The sequence below is a fragment of the Tamandua tetradactyla genome, chromosome 5 (assembly GCF_023851605.1).
Source record: "Tamandua tetradactyla isolate mTamTet1 chromosome 5, mTamTet1.pri, whole genome shotgun sequence".
NCBI lineage: Eukaryota > Metazoa > Chordata > Mammalia > Pilosa > Myrmecophagidae > Tamandua > Tamandua tetradactyla.
The window spans coordinates 127,890,673-127,913,869 of NC_135331.1; the positions used below are offsets into that span (position 1 = coordinate 127,890,673).

Sequence of the window (23,197 nt, forward strand, 5' to 3'; positions counted from 1 at the left end):
GGATTTTATTTGGGGAAATGCCTGCATGAGAGAAAAATAGAGAGGGAGCCAGAAAAGGCTAGAAGAGTTATGGGATGCAAATATGGATCGTAGTGAAGGATGGAAGGCAAGAGGTAGGGGAAGTTATGTGGAAAAGTCCTAGGCTGCTGTACAGCCTAAGGAAGGTGTCCAAGGCTCTCAGGGAGCCTTTAAAACATCATCAGTGGTAAATGAGAAGGTATCTCCTAGGAACCAGTGGACTTTAGTATTTCTCTCTTGCTCAACAATTGGCTGGGAGCAGTTCATGGGAGGTTTGGCTTTGCACAAGTTGTGATGGGTCTTTCAGAGCACAAAGCTGGACTCTTGGTCAATTATACTGCCTGCACTGGAGGCCTATGAAGTCCCCTTCGCATGGCTGTCACAACCACTTAAGTATAAATACTAATAACATACTAGTTCCCCAGTTTAAGCTTCACTGGGGCAAGTCAGACTAATTCAAGTGAATTCCCTTGTCTATAGTCTCCCATCATCAGAACATGTAAAGAAGACCCTTTCCCCAAATGTTCTTGGGGTCTCCAACCCTGCCCCTAGACCTGTGATTTTAAGGCATCTTATTAAGACCTCCCAGCATCTTTTTCACCCTGACAACTATGTATATCAGGCCTCTGAGTTACACAGGCTGACACATCTGTCTCCTCTTTCAGGGAGATTCAAGTACATAGAATTTGGGTAAGCAGCATAGCAGAGTGATCTTTCAAGACAGATATTAAATACTGGTTACAAAGCTTTACACAGGTACATACCGTGAGAGGTAACATAACACAGTGGTGAGGAGTGTGGGCTTTGAACTGCTACTATGGTGTTAGTAATCCCAGCACTGCAATTTATCGGCTGGAGATAATTGGGCAAGTTACTTGAATTCTATATATGTTTCCTCATTTGTAAAATGAGCATGATAATGCTATCTAGTAGTGTTGTTAGATGGAAAACCCTTAGAAGAGCATGAAGCGATGAAGTGCTTAAAAAGTTTTAATTTTTAATGGCTGTTATCATTACTATGATAACAGAATGAACTTGTGCAAGTTACTTAACCTCAAAAGTTAATCCTAATTTTCCTCCTCTCTTGATGCTAATGCCTACACGATGTGGTTGCTGTCAAAATGAAATGAGGTAGATTTGTGCAGAGCTCTGACAAGGGCTCCTGACATGGAAACACAGTCAGTAAATAGTAAGCACTCATTGTCAGCAGCAGTAGCAACAGCAGCATCATTCTCATAATAGCTTTTTCTTTACAAAGCATCATCTTCTAAAAGTAAAATCTTTTATATTAATAACCATTCTTTCAATATGCCATTGCTGAGTATTGCCACTGCACACCTACTGTGGGTGAGATACTAAGTGCTGAAACTTTTTTCTTTTAATTCCAAGCTATTCCAGATGCTTTTGCTAATTAAAACTGTAGTGAATATGATAGAGTGGATGATTTAGTTCCTCTAATTTGGCTACACTTGTAAAAACATGCCCATAGATGCATAAAGGTTAATGAACTTGCCCCATATTATGTTATAAATAGCTGGCTCACTTTGAATCAGAATTGTCTCTTAATTCTCCACCAAATGAGCCTTCAAATGCAAGACCATGTATTTTTTTTTCCTTTGAAGAATAACCATAAGAAATCTATTTTCTTCTTTTGAAATTAAAACACTCAAATATGAATATTGTTTATTTGTATATATTAGAAACTTTTCAGGATACTGTTATGGGGGCTTTGTGGTGTTGAAGCTGACGGGTTTTGATGAATAGGACTTGAAAGTGATATATTCAAAATGGTGTATAATGGACTGTATTCTATTTCTATGTACTCGGAGGATGTAAAAGTGAATATGATAGAGTCTCTGCCTTTGAGGGACTTATTTAGACAAACAGATAACTGCAATAGCATGTAGTAAGCTCTGTGGTAAGCTTAAATCCAGATGTCCTGAAGCGCAAAGGAAGGACACAATGTTCACTGGGATTATATTTGCTTGAGAGTAATAGCAACAGCAAAATACCAAAATAAACAAGATCAAAGTTTATTTCTCTCTCAGGTCCAATCAATCCAGGAGCAATCAATCCAGGAAGGGTATGGTGCCTTGTAGCTCCAGGGACACAGGCTTCTCCTATCCCATTACTCCTATGTGTATAGCTTTCATTCCCAAGAGCACTCGTGGTCCAAAGTGGCTGCTGATGTACAGCTATTGTGTCTGCATCACGTCAGCAGGAGGGAGGAAGGGGAGACCTCAGCTCCCACCTTCACCTTTTAACAACAATTCCCAAGGGTTGTATATAGCAAATCTGCCTCTAGCCCAATGACCAGAAAGCGGTTACATGGCCATACCTATGTGCAAAGGGAGTTGGGATATATAATCTTTATTCTAAGTAGTCCTATGCGCAGGTAAAATTAGAGGGTACCTTACTAAGAAAGAGGGAAAGAATGGATATTAGGGAACAACTAACAAACCCAACCCAGCCAGGAGTGGGAGTAGAAGAAACTGTTATTAATAAAATCATAATAGAGCTTGTGCCATTTTAACTTTAAGCTATATTGATTTTCAAAAAATATTTACAGAAAATTGTCTAATTGAAAACCCGTTGCATCAAATTTGCAGGCATTGAAAACAGAATGTTTAAATTAAGTAGGTGTGGGTGGATACAGAGTGTGCTGCAGGTTTCTCTTAGCTGTTCTCCCAGTAGGCGAGTAATTCCATGTTTACCTTGTTCAGACTAGTAGGGTGCTATTGTTTCTAGCTTTCCCAAAGCGTTAGATGTAAATGTCTCATATGAACATGGAAAAGTATGTGAGATAAGTAGGTGATCAGTTTTTCTAACATATTCTACTGTATGATTTTGCTGTCTGTGTCATTAGAGTACACATTTTTACAGTATAGAAGGAACGCTTGATATTTGCTGATTAACTGTAGTGTTGTGAACTACAGGCAGAATACCTACTGTGTTCACTAAGCAGTAAATAGTTAGGCAAGTAGTGTCCTAAATGCTGAATATAAGGCAGAAATTCTTGGTGGGTTGCAATTTATGTTTAAAAGTATTTTATTTTAGGCATATTTGGGGAAATTGGTTGGGGTTTTTGGAGGCACTGGGAATGCTTAATTTTCCTACTGAAAATTCACTATCCAGTACATTTTCAGGAACAGATTAGACACAGAGAAAGAGGAATGCCTCTAATCAATGAACCCTAAATCAAGAAGAAAAGAGAGTGAAAAGAGACCGGCTAGACAGAGGTTTTCTTTTTAACAGTGTATTCTAAATCTAATAGGAAATACTGAGAGAAGACTTATAAGTGGTGTTAAACACATCACTGTGCATATGCGTGCAGATACATGTAAATGTTTAGAATTTAGTTCCTTCATTCACATATATTTTCGGCTGCTTATCCATGCTTGAGTTCTCCATCTATGGAAACAGTTGAGAATTGCAGGCTAATTTTTAAAGGCACCAAACTGAGTCTGGAGTGATTTTGAATCATTTTACTTTCTATAGAGAAATTCAATAAAGAAATTAAAACAATAGTATAATTTTATCTTAGGAACTCTTCAGTGTGCTTTAAGTCATCCGGATCATTTAAAAAGACTCTTTCACATCCTAAAAAAGAAATTGAAATGTCATAAAATGCTTGGTATATAAACCTAGCATATTATAGCTAACATAATTTAAAGTCTTATTTATGATACAGAAGAGTGTCATTCTTACGTGTTATAAATAAGTAATACAGTAGGTACCCTAATATGATCAAAGTTGATATGTTTAAAACTTTTATTAATCCTGTATGAGGTCAATAATTTAAATGATCACAGCATTTTGTAGTTGTGTGTGTGTGTGTGTGTTTTTAATTTTGATGTAGCTAAGACTAGCTCTAAAAAATATACATTTATAACATGTATAACATGTCATAACATGTATAACAAAAATGTAGGCCAATATGATCTTATTCAGTGAAATCCCTTTTCTAGTCAATGTTAAAAAATGAAAACCAGAAAAGAAGAGAAAAAGTTCCAGTGATTATTATGTTACTTGAAATATGAGACACATAGATAAAACTTTCCAATTTTTCACCTTATAAGGCTTTTTCATGTCCCTGCTATTTGTATCTTAGTGAATGAATAATTCCATTGCTTTAAGTAAGATAGAATTGTTGTGTAGCTATGCAAATATCATGTCTGTATTAAAAAGTGAAACTGAGTTCAGTTCATGTGTTAAACTATCATGTATACGTGTGTGTATACCAACATAAATTTACTTCATATATATTTAAACATATACTTCCTAACTAGTATTTAACAAATGTTGGGACGTGTTTCAGGCACTCTACTGAGCACTTTATGTAAGCTTACTCGTTAAAGGTTAAGTCCTTTAAATATCGTTTCCCATTTACAGATGAGAAAGAAGACAGTTTCTGAGGGAAGCTAAGCTACTTGTCCAGTAATACATCTTTAGGGCCTCAGTAAGTACTTACCACAAAATTCAGGCTATAAAACATGCTTTTTATGTATTCATTAACTTTAAAAAATTGTATAGATAATGTTTTGAAAATAATTTCCTGAGATTCCCTCTCAAATGGTTCTCTTGCTAAACCTCTTTTTTAGCCTCTGACTCTCTAATTCTTTTCTTTTTCTTCCTTTCCTTTCTTCCATTACCTTCTTTGTTCCTTACTGTAATGAGTATCTATCTTCTTCTGATTCCTGTGATTTCTTTATAAATTCTCTGTTACTCTTATTCTGGAAGTTTCCTCTAGTAAGTTGCATTCTACTTCAAGTGCAGTTGACTTGAGTTTTTGTTCCAGCTTTCACATAATCTTTCAGTCTTGGTTTCCTCATTTGTGAAACAGGGATTCCAGTTCTGACCTCATAGGGATATTCTGAGGATTAAGTGAAATCATGAATGCAAAATGCCTGGTGTAAATACCCAGATGACATGCATTTCTTATTAATATTTGACTTCATGAGTTTAGCTAATATCTTTGTCAATATCTACAGTTGGGAATGATTTCATTAAGTCTGCTCACTTTTCAAAGGTCTCAGATTTATCTCCACCTGAGTGGAACATCAGCTTCCAACTGAATAGAACTAAAACAATTTAGCGTCAAATAAGATACTTTTAAAGGCTGCTCTAAGCCAAGGAGTTGGAATTGTCCCAAATTGTCTTATTTAAGTCTCACAATAATTCTGTATTTACTGAAATTCAGAAAGAGTAACTTGTCCAGTGTCTCCTTAAAAATAAGCAGTGGAATTTGAAATGGATTTGGATTTAAAATGTGTTCCTTTCACTACTTGCTCCTTATATTGTTTTAGGATTTTCTGTACATTTCACCTGTGAATTCAGCTCCCCCCAGGGACTCCCTAAGGTACTAAATAGGGCAGGATTTTCACTTATCTTCACTGTGAAGAAGAGAAGTGACTTACCCAAAGTACGTGGCAGAGCTGAAATTCAAAAACAGATGAATTGACTTCTATGTCAGGTCTCCGCTGCTTCTCTAAAATGAAGCTGATAGTTGCTGACAATTTTTTTCTATATGTATAGATGCCTGTCTAACTAAAATACCACTTTTGTAATCACACAGCTTTTATCTGCCTCTTCTGGAACATCTATCAATATTGCACATGGAAACATGGTTACCCTCATTTTCTAAAATAATGTTTTGTCTAGTAGAACTCCCAGTTGAGTTGATGGTAGGACCATTTTATATTAATTATATATTGCTGCATATAAATTACCCCAAATCTTAGTAATTTGAAACAACTGAAATCGTGTGTTAGCCCTAATGGATTCTGTGGTCAGGAATTTAAGAACAGGATGTGAGTGGTTCTGATTTGGGGTTCTCTCATGATGTTGCCATCATATGTCAGCTGGCCCTTCATTCAACTAAAGGCTTGACTAGAGCTGAAAGATGCACTTCCAAAGTAACTCATTCATTCCACTGCAAGTTGGTGCTGCAGAGTTGGTTCCTCTATGGATGAGTCTTTCTTGCAGCTGCTAGAGAGACCTCACAAGGTGAAAGTTGGCTTTCCTAAGAACAAGCAATGTGGAAAATCAAGGTGGTGGCTATGATGCCTGTATGACCTAAATGTGGAAGTCCCACACTGTCCTCCTTCATATTTCACTGGTCACGCAGGCCAGCCCCTATTCAATGTGGAAAGGACCATAAAGTGCTGAATACTAGAGGTATGGATAATGATGGGGGGCCATCTTTTAGGCTAACTACTGCATTTTTTCGTGAGTAACATCAGCATTTTCCCATTTACTCAGCAAATAGATGTAGTGCATTGTCTTTGAAAGAGCATCAATGTAGAAATCTAACAAATCTGGTTTTCATCCCAAATTTACCACATACTAATTGAGTGACCTGTAGTCTATTATATGTGAGTCTTTTCTTCTGCAAAACCTTTATGGTTGTCCATTGCCAACTGAATACAACATTGTGAGTTCTGTGATGTTCTGTCCCTAACATACTTTCTCCCTTTACTTCCTATTACTCTTTTAAACCAGGAAAGAGTCTACCTCTTTGGGGACCCATATGGGTTTAGAAATTCTTAAAAACAAAAGAATTATATAAAATTGTATATAGAGGAGTATATGGGTATTTTTTTTGGCAGATAAATTTGCCCAATTTTTCCACCATTTTTTTTCTTCAAGATGCAGCTTAAATAACTTCTACATAAACCATTGTCTAAGCAACAAATGGAAAAATCATTCCCACCCACAACCACAGCACACACACACACACACACTCCAGAAAACTATATGGTACGTTTGTTTTACTATAAAATGGAACTTTTTGCCTCCCAACTTGTACTACCATTTTATCTGTTCATATCTGATCTCTTCAAAAGATCTTTAAGACCCTTGAGGGCAGAAGTCATTTCAAAATCATCTTTGACACTCCTAAACCTTCTGTTTTTCTGATTAAAGCCAATTATATTTGGGTTAGAAAATTTGGAATATATAGAAAATGAAATGGAAAAATAATCCCCACCCTCTTTCTGCAGTTTTAGCTCTACACTGAATGAATAAATGAAAATGAATATAGTAATGCATTTTAACTGCATGCATAATGATAAGCAATTTAAAATGTATTAGTGTATTAACTTTGGCCAACAGTTTTTGACGGGCGGAATTTTTACTGTGAAAGGTAACTTAATTTTCTATTCATTCATTCTAAGACAAATCTGACATCCTTACTGACTATCCAACCACAGATGCATCATGTTAGAAATGGATAAACCCAAAGCATAGACCTGGAGGTCTTACGGGTCTTTACCATGGAAGACTTGCATTGCCCAATAGGTCAGGCGGCCCTGTGGCGGGGCAGAGAATTCCTGCTAACGTTAATAGGCAACCACAAGGCTAAGCTACATAAAATGATCAATTTGACCACATTTCTACTGCCAAAATTATTAAAGACCAATATGATACATGTAACAAAGAGTTCTTGAGATTGTCCTTAGAGAATATGAATAATAACAAATGAAAGAAATTGTATTACTTCCTGACAAGAGTCTAATATCAGTATCCTTTTTTTTTCTTTCATGGAATACAATTCTATCTCCCTACTGAATACTTGGAAATAAGTGAAAAGGGATCATTCTTCTCTAAGGAAGTTATACTGGACTCTCCATTATAAAATTTGCAAGCATTTTCCTTGGTTTCAGCCTCTTTGGAAGATAGTTTCTGTCATGAAACAACCATGTGGGACTGTATCCTGTGCCCTAACTAATTCAATAATAACATTACAATTGCTGTGGATTTTTCAATGGAGTAGAGAAGTTATTAGAAACTCAAGGGTTATTAGATTTATTTTGAAGTTTAGATTTGATATACTTATTTCATGGATGTTTAAGGTAGCATCAATATTAATGGTCATGATTTTTATCTCTTGCTGTGTATCAGTTTGTTTTTTTTTTATTGCTGTACATCAGTTTCTATTTCTATCTGTTTTTGTCTTTGCTCAGGAAGAAAAATATACAAAATTAATTGTCAAGGTAACTACGGATGAAAGGAAAGTTTAAATCAAACAGATACTCATCAGGGGGCGGTGCAAAGGTAGTTTAGGGGTTCAAGGGTAGTTCAGTGGTAGAATTCTTATCTGTCATGCAGAAGACCTGGGTTCGATTCCCAGCCCATGCACTTCCCAAACATACAAACAAGCAAACAAACAAATGAAACACCAAACAAAGATTCAACAAATGGTGTGCAATAAGAGGATAGTCACATGGAAAAGAATGAAATGTGATCCCCTCCATACAGCATACAAAAAAACACAAAAGCCAAAAAAGCAGACACCAGGTGGCATAGGATATCAAATTGTTATAAAATGGAGGGAAACAGATTCTGGGTTCTGACTGGATGTGTTGAGTACAATATTTTTTTAATTTTTTGCCTAATTAAATAGCCCCCAATAATTGGCCTTATCTACTCATCGGGTATCAGTTTAATCAGCAGAAACTCATAGCCCAAAAATAATTCTTAATCTCTTGGCCATAAAATATCTGCTGTAATGTTTCTAAAAGGACATTTAATAAGAAGTAAACAATTAGACATGCTTATCAACCAGTAAATATATTGGCCTAAAAAGTCTAAATGACTATTTGGTTGCTATAGCTTTACTATGCAGATATTTCTTTGAATTTTTAAAATGTTAATAGCTATACCTACTTAGAAAGTTGAAAATAGGTTTTGTGATTTGGAATTTCATATATAATTTGGGAATCTACAATCAGCTAGATAAACTAACCATGGAACCTAAGTAACACTTGACAATCTTGTCCTAAAGCAATATCATTTTCAACATGATGGGAAATGAAGTGCTTCCTTTCTCAGCCTCTGCATTATCACACTGGTGATGAGTCAGTATATCTTTTGGTGAAATCTTCCCCCTAATGATAAATGAAGCATGGATATATTTCTGTTTTGAGTGAAATTTGCACATATTGAAATAGGATGCTTCTTAAAATATTTTAGTGTTTAAAAGTATTCATATTTCTTTAACCAAATATATTTGACTTTTACCAGATAATTGATTCTGAAAGAAGAGTCTATGTAAATATGTAGATTTAATAAACAGTTATGTATTGTTCGCTTCCTATGTGACGATCCTTCTGTTGGACTCTGCAGAACTAATTGTAAAATTGGCTTTGCTTAAGGTCAGAAATGTGTCACAATAGTGTTGAAAAAAGTGAAGAATGGAGTTAGATTTTTTTCCTTCTTGTGTCTGAGGTAAAAGTCTCAGGCAAACTCTTTGAAATGTTAATGAAAAGTAGCTTTTTTCTGTTCTTATTTATTAATGGTGACTTGATCCTTCCATTTCTGCTTCTGCATTCTGCACATGACAGTCTCAATCAAACAATTGAATACTTTACTATTTTGGTCAAATACAGGAGAAAAATGGGAGCACTTTGTAATTTTAAGTGTTCGATAAATAGTTCTCTATGTAATTTTCACATTAAGTTATAAATAGCAGCTCCTCTGCAAAATAAGACCAAGATCTTTAAAGGGGTGAAGAGGAAGGGGGAGGGATATCAAACATCTATCTTTCCCATCTGCCCCCAAACTCTAGTTCCCAGCATTGAAATCATTCCAGTGAATTTCTCTACACATTATTCAATTAAGATTTTAAGCAGTTTAGCAGATGTAATTAGTATGTTACCCCTAGTTATATCTGTTGAGTGATATCGTACTTAGGTAGAGGAGGCAGATACAGTGACTTTCATAGTCACACAAAAAGAGAAAATCTGAGTGAATGGGACCTGGGGCTGGAAAGCTTTTTAGAAGCAAAGACTGCCTGTAGAGAAGTATCTAGATAATGCAGATTTGGCCCTCAGGGGACATATGAAGTTACAGACTTACGATGACTAGAGAGCTACAGAAAAATCTATCAATGTCAGATGTTTTTTCAGGGCCAGACCAAGTCTTGGGTATGTATGCTTTTTAATTTAAAGATATGGTGACCCAGTGCTTTTCAGACTTTAATGTACATACAAATCACCTAGGGCTTTTTTAAAAATGCAGATTTTCATTCGATAGCTTGCCATGGTGCCAGAGATTCTGCATATCTGGTAGGCTCCAGGTGATGTGATGCTGCTGGTTTTGGATCACCCTTTGAGTAGCAAGATTATAGATTGCTAAGTTCCCTTTACTTGATTCAGAAAGATTTTACTCTCCGTTATGTACTATAGATAGTTTGCTTACAATTTCAGGAGAAAGTACCTGGGACCTTTTAGCTTTTCTCAAAACTGTTGTACTGTTAATATAGCATAATGGTGTTTGAAATGAATGATATTAAAAAATAATGGAAGAAGTGCAGGCCATATCTGTCATATAAATATTTATAATAGCAGTAACAGTTTTCTACATTTTGCTATAATTTTCCAGATAGTTGGTCATTGTTTCCATAATGGAAAAATATTATGAATTTTAACAGACTCAGTATTCAGTTACTTTTGAGTAATTATAATAATGTAACGATTGAATTTTTAAATAGAATTCTTAATATGGTTTACTTATTTTTCTTAACATTAAATGATGTGAAGATATCTTTGAATCTAAAAGCCATATAATTTTTTTAGACACAGTTGCATCATATAGCTAGAAAAGCAAAATTTAGAGGTGTTACTTTCAACTGCTAACTGCTAACCTCTATTTCCATTCTTATTTTCACCAAAATAGATCATATCAAAAAAAGGAGATTTAGTTCACATTCTCCTTATATACAAAGTAAAGACCCAGAAACATTTGAAATATGCTTTCTATGGAATTTTAACTTTGGTTATGCATCTACTGTCCCTGTCTAACGGACCTCTCGTGAAGGTGCTGAGATCTTCTTGTTGGAATAAAAACAAATAAGTAAAGTAAATGCAACGCGTGGCATGACAATTTTGGCAACGTTTGATCTTGTGATTATGGAACTCTCCTTTGTAAACCTTTAGGTTATCTGAGATCATTCCCATGTGACCAAGCATTGCATAGATGGCTATAAATAGCAGTAAGAACAGACTACCAATGACAGCTTGAGCTACATTAAAAGAACTGCTAAAAGGAGAGATCTCACCTCTGATTTTTCTGTGTGGTGAAACTGTGGAAATTTTACTTCCATCACTTTCTATATATATTGGGCAGAATAGAAATGATTAAATAATAGTTCTCTCGGAGCGTCTACCATTTTCTGTACTCCACAACTCTTTCTCCCAACAAAATATCTTCATCTATGGCCTAGAATAGCAGTTTATCTATACACAAGTGCAATTTGCCAGTGATGCTAAATAAGGAAGTGTTATTCTTGCCACAGGGATTAAAAATATAGAAATGTTCCTCAAAATGGAAAAGTAATTATAGAATTCAGAGTCTCTTGAATTGGTGTAAACTAAAATCTCGGGGAAATAATTGGACAGGGAAAAGCTTCATTTGGGTAAACACTCAGGAAGCAATAAAAACAAACAAATATAAAGTATTATGGTCCAGCTTCTGAGCTATGTGGTGGTTATTGCAAAGCAGAGGTGAGACCCACTTGGAATGTCAAGATGAAATATTTGTGCTGAAATCTTGAAATTTTTTGAGTCTAAAGTCTATGTCAGTTCAGTCATTTATTTCTCATGCAGATGCTTACTTACTTAACATTTGCTAGGTACACAACAATAGAAGCAGAGTAGAAGGGAAGCCCTTTGCCATTGAAGCTTTAACGGGAGAGATGGAAAGAACACATAAGCATGTGTAAAATTATTTAAATATATAAGCAAATGGTTGATAATATAGTCCAAATTATTGGCTTTAATGGTAGACAATGAGGAATATATTCAAGGAAATCTTGTAAAGGGTTGTATTTGAAACCTGTGATGCTCATGTATTGGGGAAGAAGTGGGGAGAAGTGGGAAGGAATCCAAGGTATAGAAAACAACATAAGCAAAGCTGTATAATTAAATGAGAAAGAGAGGGGGAGAAAGGTAAAAGAAGGCATTATTACACACGTGCATGTATATATGCATTTGGAGAGAAAGGGAGAAAGCAGGTGTGGGAAGAGGAGAGATACAGAGGGAGGTACGGGTGTATGTAGGGGTGTGTGTCTGCGTGGAGTTATGTGTGCATAGAAATGTGTATATGAGAGAGGCTATTTCTGTGTGCTTATAGACACAAGATCCCCCTGAATTAAACAGATAGAGTGGATTATATGGGAGGACTAAAAGGAAAGCATAGAACTGACGGTTAGAGGTATTTTGTGATTTACTCATGATTTTCTCAGTTGTTTCATGTGTGAATGTCCAGTCTTCTCAAATAAACTTTAGCTTCCTAGAGCTCAGATGATATATATATGTGTGTGTTTGGAATCTGGCTTTTTTCAGAGCACCAGGCTCTTTCACTTTAGCTGGAAATGGTATCTGCAAAGAGAAGACAGGATACCCTTGGAACATTGTGGATTTACATTTATTCATGAGGGTTTATTTAAGAGCAGTTATGTTTGTATAAAAACCTCTGTAAATAGAAATACTTTACTGCCATTTCAGTCAGATTTCACCCAACTCCTTAAGAAACTTAGAAATTTTTAAAATAAAATGTGTAAAATAAATTCATAATGTGAAGTGGCAGAGCCTAGAAGAAAAAGTAGTATCTGAATAAAGCATCTTGAAGCCAAATCCTGTGATCCATGCCTCTGATTTATATTTCTGTGCTCTCTCTCACATGACCACTTGCATTATCACTCATTTATTCAGAAAATAGCTACAGAGCACCTTTTATGTGAAGGGGTCTAGAAAATATTTGTGAAGTTCCTATTCTGAGAATGGCTTTGCCTTGTTAGAAAAAACAGACCTGTAAACATCCAACTTGCTATAATAAAACAGTAGCCATGTGGAAGCACTGTAAAATATATAGAAAGTACTGTGGCATCATAAAGAAGAAACAGCTAATCAGACCTGCAGGGATTTGTGAAGATGAGGTGAGAAATGGTTAAGAAAGATTTCCAGGGAAGAAATGCCAGATTTGGGACCTAGAAGATAAGTGGACATTTTTCATGCAGAGAAGAAGGAAAAGAACATGGCTTGCCTAATACCCCTGTTTCTTAATAACTGGCTGTAGCTTATCCCAGGAGTCATCTTCTTATGTTTCCATCCGCAATCCAGCCACAGCTTTTTGATTACTGCTTCCTGTTTACTTTACATTAAGTCCTCCTGACAAGGTGTGTAGCCCATTTTGGCCTCAGTGGGCAGTGTGGGTCTTCGCATGGAAACTTTCACCAAATAAGCTTCTACCTGTTGCTTGCCCTACCTTGGACATATAATGTGTTTGTGTTAATTACCCAATTATGTGGACTAGATTCCACACTATTATTCATGATTATACTTTGGATTTTACCATGTAAGCAAACTCTTTTCAATAACTGATTACATGGGTGTGCTTTAAGAGCAACTCCAAGATGGCCAAATCCTCCTTCTTTTGTTTTACATGGACACTTCCTTACTACTGCTGTAGTAATCACTGAAGAAAACCCATCAGGGCATTACAGAACAGCAACTCTGTGAGGACTGACTTATAAAAAAGTTTTTTTCGTGAAGATTTTACTGACCACAACATGTTTGAATCCAATTTAGTCTTCCTCTACAAAAATGATATTTAGTGTTGGGTAGCCTCATATGTCTGAGGTATGAGGAAAATACAATGATACCTTAGGTTAGTACTTCTCAGATGCATGCTCAGTGGTTCACAAGTTCTAATTATTTTCTTTCGGTTTTGTTTTCACTTGAAATAAATGATTCATTTACCAGCAGGGTTGCCAGATAAAAAATATAGGATTCCCAGTTATAATTCAGATAAACAATGAATAATGTTTTTGCAAGTGTGAAAATTTCAGTATGTCCCTAAAAATTTTATTATGAGACAGACTTATACTAGAAACTCATGTTCTCCCAGTAATACATACTAGAATATTGTTTGTTGCTTGTCTGAAGTTAAAAGTTAACTGGACATTCTGTATATTTATTTGCTAAATCTCGCAACCTTATTTATCATTAATAGAGACTGAATTTCCCCTTTGCAGAGATGGGTCACAAGTAAAAGACATTTTCATAGTAAAAGACTTGAAAAACTTAATCATTTTTTCCCAGACTATGTGACTGTGGAAATATTTTTGATGGCTCTCAAAGATTCCTTTCCCTTGAACAGGTTTCTGCTTACTACTCAGGTTTATAAACACTCCCTAGGAGTGTTTATAGTGAAGTCTCTCTGTAAATCATGAAACTGCTTCTTCGCTACCTGAACCATTGTCATGGATGTAAAACAAACATCAAGATACTATAAAATTCTAGAGATTTGGAGCTGCAAAGAATCTTAAAGATCACTTAGTTTAAGTGATTTTTGTTGCAGTCAAGGAACTTAGACATAGCGTTTAGTGTTAAGTGACTTGTTAAGAAGTTAATAAGGTGAGACTCAATTCCAAGTCTTTTAGCTCCCAATCCTTTGCTATACAGATGTGTAAATACGAGAACGTGTGCTTCTCCTCTACAAGGCAATTAAGATGCATAATTGTTAAGTAATTAAATGGAGGAAATTCATTGTAAACAAGAACTTTAAAAATGCATCGGCTTGATCATTATTGAGCATAACTAATAACTTACAATAACACTAATTGGTCACTGTCTTCAACCAGTCATCCATTGCCAGTAGCTAAGAGCCAAAAGCCACACTACTTAGTCTAAATGCTCACCTCATCACCAATTGGCTGTGATACTTTGGCCACTTAACCTTCCTGTGCCTTCATGTCTTTATCTATAAAAGGGGATTATGATCTTGGTTGCCACGTTAAAGGCTGTGGTAAGAATTACATGAGATAATCTTTGTAAAGAATTTATAACAATACCTGGCAGGGTTTATTAAAGATTACCTATTATTACGTTCTTATCATTGTTTTTCCTGGGAGTAGTACAAATGGTGACAGTTCATAATCTCCCAAATTATGTTTTAGAAAATGTGGTTAAAAATGTGATAAGTAGTTGTAATTTAGGTATAGATTTTTGTGATTTTATGGCAGATTCAAGGGCATGATAGTCAGCGTTTAAAAGGTATTTCTTTAATGATTTTTAAAAGTCTTTAAAGATTCTTGAAAGATTTTTAACCAACCAAAACTCATGTCCAAGTTCCTTTTCTATTGCATCAGTAATACTACAGCTGAGATTCTGCACAAAGTTTCCTTTCATCTTTAAAAGATGAATTAGAAAACCATGTCCACAGCAGGAAATTAGTATTGAATTTGTGAGATTATGCAATCCCCTTAGAGATGCATAGAGTATCAGTCATTTTAGGCATCCAGGTTCCTTCAGTGATTTCCCATTTTAAGTATTTAGGTTCTTTCAGTGACTTCCCAAGAGACACAATTCTTTACTCATGGGAAGAAGAGAAAAGAGCAGCTTCCTGCTTCATTTCTGTGAATTCCAATTAGAGCTTTATAACCAGAAAAATTTGGGATAAATTTCCAAATTTAGTTGCTACAGTGTCTTAAAATTTCCCAAGAGCCATAGAGGAAACTGACTTTATTTTTCTCAGTAATATCATATAGAAAATACCAGAATGAATTGTATCTATTTTTTAATAATGGAAGACTTCATCGCCTTTAAATTTAACTAACAAATAGATAGTTGTTGTATTTTCCTCTTGGGAATTCACATCCATTATAGTACCCTGAAAGGCACAGAACAGCTTGGATATGTGTTCCTGAAATACGCAATATCACAAAAATTCTGCTAACAGTATGTGGTAACATGTACCAGATCAATTTCCTTCATATTGGTCTCAGCATACCTATGGCAGAGAGTGAGTGAGGGTGTATTCCAGTTTAATATGAGATCCAGAATTGATTACCAGAGGATTAGAAGACATTTCAACAGTGAAGCCCAAGGTTAACATTTAGGACGACCTATTGCTTATTGTCAGTTTAAAAGCTGGAATTTAAGTAAGGAGTCCCTTAATTTTTCCAGAGCTCTTGAAGAAGAGGAGTCAAATGGAAGAATTAGAAAGGCAGCAGTTTCTTGCTGCTCAGTACTGTCGAACATTGTCTGCTATGGAAAATCCTGCTCATTCTTTTGTTCACAGATCTGTTTGTATGTTCATTCGTGCATTCCTGAACTTATCCATGCATGCATTCCTTCAGTGATCTTGCATGCATTAAGGACTAAGGACTATGCAAGATATTGGAGATGTGAAGATGAATAAATATGGCTCCTGATCTTGAGGCCTCCATCTGCTACTCGAACAAGAGCCTACAAAGTAACCAGGTTTAGTTCCAGCTTCAATTCTTTAAGTCTGGCACTGAAAGAAATCCTGTAAAATCTAGTAAAATGTTATCATCTGATGAGACTGGGCATCAGAGCAAACTAAATCCTCCGTGTTAGCAGAGGCCACGTCTTCAACACTGTGTCTCCACTGTGCTGAGGACAGCGCACAACCTGTAGGATGTAATTAGTTGTTAAAGAGTGGAGCAGCAACTGATACGTGTGAGGTTGAGGAATTTGTCCAAAAGCATTATGTCTTTTAAATTTAAGCCATAGCCTATCTAAAGAACTGTTTAATTTGCACTCATGTGTAGAGTTTTTCTCAATCTAGAAATGGAAGTGGTCGTTATGGGGATTTTTATTGATAGCCTTCATGTCTGCTTCAGATCAATTAAATACTTCTTAGCCTGAACTTTTTAGCAGTTCAGCTTATCTGAATAAGTATCACATTCAGACCAGAAGCAACAGTTGTGATTTGTACAAAGTGGCATATTAAGATTGATGAAATTTTTGCCAGCTCTTCTTCCTGGAACCTTTTCGTTCATAAGCCCCTTTTTGATCTGAGTTATGGATATTTATTTTCCTTAATCCAAAGGCAGTTTGAAGGTTTGGGAGGAGGAAGACAGCATTCTATGTTGGCTTGGCGCTGAGGTGACAGGAGGATTTTTAGCAGCTCGTGGGTGGGTGTTCGAGGAGCAGGTGGCATTGGGAGAAGGAAGTGACTGTCAGGATTCAGTGGCATTTGGGGCCGTGTATAGGCAGGCATAAAAAAAGAGTTGGGTATTCTAAAAACACTGGTGTTCATGTAATGAGAAATGCAATCCAGGACTTTTGATGTTCTAAGGCACAGCATTTCAATTTGTCATTGTGTGCAGTTTTAGGAAAAGAGCTCAAAATGTTAAAGATAAACAAGATCAGTAATTGATTTGCAGGGTATATCAACACAACTTTATAATAATTTGAGTTTTGAGGCAGTGCTTTGACCATACAATAGTAGGCCTTTGTAATTTTTATTTTCTCAGAGAGTAAACAGTTTTAAATCTTAGGGATTTTACTGTTGGCTGATTTGAGTGGCCCCATTGCCTGAAATGAAGTGAAACTCTTTTCAGAATGTTGATTGCAGCCATGTCATTAAGAGTTTACCTTTAGCACTTGTGACATATGTGTCCTGACTTGCCTCTCAGGTGGCTTACCTCATAAGAAATTCATACCCTCTGATATGCCTAATGAAGAGTTGCCTGTATCTCCTTTGGTTAGTGACATAATCAACAAATAGCCTCTTTGGGAAGTTGAGGAGAATAAAAGTTTTGCATCAGTTCTTTGTTGAGCTAACATAAACAAATATTAACTTTCCTTCGCCCAATTTCCAAAATGACACTATGGAAATCTGCAATGAGGAAGGTTCAGCAGTAGAATTATGAAAAACCCAGATACGTTAACCACAATGACATTTCAAATATATTGTTAGAAGTGAATGGTCTCTTTTCAAATATGCTTCTGATAGCCTGTGGTCATTTGTGGACACTATCAAGTCAGAATAATTTAGAAAGACAGTACCTAAAACCTTTGGTAAAACAGTTTTTCAGAATTCAGTGTGATGTTTAAAGATAAGAGTATCCTTTAAATACTCATGAACTTTAAGTATGTAATGGATCTTAAACACATTTTTTAAAATTAATTAATTAATTAAAAAATTTTTTTAAACATAAACACAAACATTCTTACCATATGATCATTCCATTCTACATATATATCAGTAATGCACAATATCATCACATAGTTGTTTATTCATCATCATGGCCATTTCTTAAAACATTTGCATCAATTCAGAAAAAGAAATAAAAATAAAACAAAAAAATTCATACATACATACCGCTTACCCCTCCCTTTCATTGATCACTAGCATTTCAATCTGCTAAATTTATTTTAGCAGATATTCCCCTTATTATTTCTTCTTAATCCATATATTTTACTCATCTGTTGATAAGGTAGATAAAAGGAGCATCAGACACAAGGTTTTCACAATCACACAGTCACATAGCGAAAGTTATATCATTATACAGTCATCTTCCAGAAACATGGCTACTGGAACACAGCTCTACATTTTCAGGCAGTTCCCTCCAGCCGCTCCATTATACCTTAACTAAAAAGGTGATATCTATTTAATGCATAAGAATAACCTCCAAGATAACCTCTCAACTCTGTTTGGAATCTCTCAGCCATTGACACTTTATTTTGTTTCATTTCACTCTTCCCCCTTTTGGTTAAAAGGATTTTCTCAATCCCTTGATGCTGGGTCCCAGCTCATTCTAGGATTTCTGTCCCATATTGCCAGGAAGGTCCACACCCCTGGGAGTCATGTCCCACAGAGAGGGGCAGGGCAGTGAGTTTGCTTGTCATGTTGGCTGAGAGAAAGAGGCCACATCTGAAAAACAAAAGAGGTTCTCTGGGGGTGACTCTTAGGCCTAATTTTAAGTAGGCTTAACCTATCCTTGGCAGGGTTAAGTTTCATATGAACAAACCTCAAGATTGGGGGCTCACCCTATTGCTTTGGTTGTCCCCATTGCTTGTGAGAATATGAGGAATTCTCCACTTGGGGAAGTTGAATTTTCCCCCTTTCTCACCATTCTCCCAAGGGGACTTTGCAAATACTTTTTTATTCACTATTAAGCACATTTTTAAAGTTCAATTTGAAATGAATGTGCTAGATCTTAAATATTATAGATTTATAAGCTCCAGTTAAAATGGGGGAGATGAGGTTTTAAAACAAATATTTACTTAATGTATTCGTTAATCAGGACTGTGAAAGGAAAAGGAATCCAGGTTAGTTATGTTAAAGCAAATCAGCAGTTTTTGTGTTAAAAGAAATAAAATAAGTATTGTTAATAGGCAACCTTAACTGTATATTTTGTTCCTCAAAGAATAGTGTTCAGGCTGCAAGTACATTGGAAATAACGTGGGTGTCTCTTGCTGTTCTGGGTTTTGCAGGAATCTTCCTGGGAACAAAGTAGAGAGAGCTCTGATGTAGATTGTGTTGGGATTTCTTCAAGTTACCTGCAAGGAGGTGTTTTCCTGTTGACTGTAGCTGCCTGGGCTAGAAGAGCATTTTTATGCAATGATTATTTTGACACATCTCTTAGGTGTGTCCTAATATAATATATATTCTACAACTTGGTACAACTGCAATTATCAGTGATATTCTGAAAAAAATGAAATAGCATTTAATTGAATGAGAATTCAGTATGAAAATGATTTTGATTTGAATTTCCCTAACAGTTTCAAAATGGTCTTTAACACTCTATTGTTTGTATTCAGTTCTTCTGCAGAAAGCACAATTTCTTAAACACTTTCCAATAAGAAGAAATACATTTGTTTAAGTACCAGATTGAGTTAGCAACATACCTATTTTGAGTAATGTCTATTGCTAAGCATTATCATCATTGATTTAGAGCATTATAGAAATCAGGTGAATAATTTTTACAAATTTTTTAGCATTGCAAAGCAAAAAAAAAAATGTATGAACCACATTTTTCAACAACTCAGATAGAAAATATAATTTTTTTTTCTAAAATAGATCTTCCTTTTCACCTGACATTCATTTTGACAGTATTAAGGACCTGCAAATAGATGTATCAATGTGTGTTGACATTTCGCTGAGTTTCAAATGATCATTGGTATTCAGGCAGAGCTGATGGCTTCATCTGCAAGTGAGCCATAGTGTTAAAATATTGGCAGACTTCCCTATCACTCAGAAAAGATCCTCTTTGCTGAGTGCTCCCCAAAGTGCTCCTGCCTCCGGGGCTCCCCGTTCAGGCCTCAAGCCTTCCACAACCCAGCAGCTAAAAGAGTTGGGATGATATATTCTTTGTGTTAGTAATTGTGTCTTGTTTTGTGATTTGAGCAGTTACTAATTTGCATTTTTTAATTTGTATTCAGAAATACAATTGGTTTATGATTAACTTTATAGCTCAAATGACATTTTAACCCATATGCATTGTGCCAAATAGGTCTGTTTAATATCAGTATAATGGCTCAAAGCATTCACAATACTTAAAAAAAAAAAACTAGAATAACTAATGAGGCATTCTTTGTAGGCAAACTTCATGAATTTACTAATAAAGAAAGAGGAAGAAATATCGGATTGTACAAATTATTGCCAAATATCCCCTAACATTTTTTTCACTCTTTTTTTACATGTCTCAGGAAATAAGCTAGGACTGGTAATTTTATACTCACATAGATGCAAATTAGTATGGTTTGCATCACATTTCTTTAATACCTGCACAAGAATAGTACTTTGTATTTGCTGTTGACACCCTGTAATATGGGCTAGGAAATGCTTAATTAACTCAATGGACTTGAGATTTCTTCAACTGCAGAATGAATGGTAGAACTAGGTTATATCCACAGTTCTGTAATTTGTATTCTTTTTCCATGCCCTGTTTTCTATTTTGCATGGTGATTCCATTGGAATACTAGTGAAGGTGAGCCCTGGAGTCCTGAGAGTGGAGCCTGGGGTCAAGTTAGAGAATAATTGAAATTAGAATGACAAAGCTGACATTTTAAAAATGAGATCTGTTCTACTTCATATTGTTGTTGCTGTTGTCTTTCTTGTTCTTATTATTATATAAAATATGTGGGTACTTGAGGAATGAGATATCGTAACAAGCTACAGAATCTACCATGTAAAGAGTGTCAGTGTTATACTGTGCACATGATTGTTGAATGAACTCTGGAAAGGCCAAAATGAACGTAATAAAATTTCCTTCTTTCTCCTGAATCATTGTTTTTGTTAATGGTTTAATCTATTTATTCCATTAAATGAGAATAAACAATTTATTCCATTAAATGAGAATTTAATTTCAATTATGTTTTTATAAGTTAGGTGAATTGACTTATTCTTGATGATCTTTATTAACAGCCTATTAACAGTGCTGCCCTAAGGCAGTTTAGGTTTATCCAATAATGGAGGCAACTTTGAAAACTAAGAGTTTTAGCTTTCTCACAGCTCTGGTTGAATAGACTGTTAGGCAAAATCATTTTATTGCCCCCCCCCTTACTTCATTTACTCATAATTTTTCGATTGAAATTATTAATTTAAATTTTCCTTTAATTTTAAAAAGTTCCTTTTAGATGTTAAAAAGATGGGATTCATTTCATCTATGCTAATATTGCTTTTGTTAACTTTTAAGATACCTTCTCGTCCAAAAGCCTATTGTGTTGTTCTCTGATGATCCTTTCGGGTGGTTTTTGAAGGTCTTTGCAGATTGACCACCAGTATATTTTCCTGGATTATTCTGACTGACTGCATACTTTTTGCTGCTGTTATTTTTTCTTATAAGACACCACTCTTCTCTCCGCAAGTTGGTACCCCCTCACAGACTCAAACATACACTGTCCAAAAAACAATTAGGATATATGCGTGGGTTCCAAGGGAGTGTAGGTCACTAGTATTTGTGGGTTTTTGTTTCTTATGGAGCATATATTAAGTGTTAGACTGGCGCAAACCACATATCTTCCTTGTGCTTCATCGTTTAATCTTCCCAACAACTTTGTAGAGCAAATACTGTTATCAATTCTGTTTAACAGATGAGGAACCTGAGGCTTGATGAGGCCAGGTAATTTGTCCAAATAAACAAAACTGATAAATAACAGAGCAAAGACTCAAAACAAAGCTTATCTAACTCCAAAGTCCTACGTATAACAGTACTTGTTCTACTTCCCCAAGACAGGAAAATTTCATTTGTAGCACTTAACAGCTATGAAGCCTGAGTTGTTTACATTATAGTGTGTTTTCCCATAGTTACCAAATTTCTGGGCATCACAAACCATTCTTTATAAGTGAGTATATTTTAAGATGATAATATAAAATATTGCCATTCAAGTCATCAAAAATTTACTAAACCCTTACTCTATCAACCCCTGAATTGAAACTATATAAAACTAAGGAGTCTTAACATTGAAGAAAGACATCAGCTGTGGGCGGTCTCTGCTGTACATTTCCAAAAGTTTATACAACAATCTTTGTTAATCAGGAGCTGCCCTGTTGCTGAGAGAGATTATGGCAACATATTCTTACAGAAGGATTGTTCAATAGATGCACTTTAAGAATCTCACAAGTTTATACTCATGTATGTAGAAAGATTTTTTTTAATCTAGACAAAATATAGAAAAAGTACCACTCATAATTCCACCATCTACATAATCAGATCTTACAATTTTGTATGTATATTCTGTTATATTTATGTATAATACATGGTTCATGTCAGAAAGTATTCTTCTACCACAGCATTTGTAAAGTGTGGAGAGAATTTCGCTGTATAGCTGTAATCTATTTAAGTAATTCTCTATTGACACTCTAGTTGTTACCAGTTTTTCCAAATTATTAGCAATGCTTTGGCAAACACTTCTGTTCTTCCTCTGCATGCTATAGTTTCACTTCCTTTGCCCTTAGTTGAGGTTAGCATGTACTTAGGTCTGCAAATAACATTCTTGCTCAAACAATATTTTTAATAGAGTTGACTTTTCCCTTCAAACATTATAAAGTCTTAACAGCAGAGCATAGTAAAATATCTAAAAATGGGTTTGCAGGATTTCTCAAAGTCAAATTTAAGTAAGATAGAAAATGATCACCCCAAATACTTGTTCCAAAAAATATTTGTGAGATTTGTGAATGGAAGAAGAAATACCTCTTAAATTTTCAAAATACTCTAAAGAAATACAGTTTTAACAATCAGAAATCACCTGAGAACTAATTTCACTCTGACACCTGAATTGAAAGAAAATGAAATGCAAGTTTTCTACTTTGCTTTTTTTTAGCTCTTACACTACACCCACTTGGTACTAATTATAATTTTTGCCATGTTTCAGTTTATCTTAGGATCTGTGGCATGTAATGTCATAGTCATAGCACACAG

The 23,197-nt window shown here is 35.3% G+C and overlaps 1 protein-coding gene and 1 long non-coding RNA gene across 3 annotated transcripts in view; both read left to right on the plus strand.

Annotated features, from left to right (window-relative positions):
* The window catches only part of LOC143684851 (uncharacterized), a 41,214-nt gene extending 21,812 nt beyond the window's left edge, over positions 1–19,402 (plus strand). For both annotated transcript variants that reach the window (XR_013176222.1, XR_013176221.1), the window contains 3 exons: positions 4,411–4,477; positions 16,102–16,283; positions 19,269–19,402. This is a non-coding gene — a long non-coding RNA (uncharacterized LOC143684851). The remainder of the gene's footprint in view (positions 1–4,410; positions 4,478–16,101; positions 16,284–19,268) is intronic.
* The window catches only part of RIMS1 (regulating synaptic membrane exocytosis 1), a 490,334-nt gene that overhangs the window by 130,565 nt on the left and 336,572 nt on the right, over positions 1–23,197 (plus strand). The gene's annotated exons all lie outside the window — the stretch shown is intronic.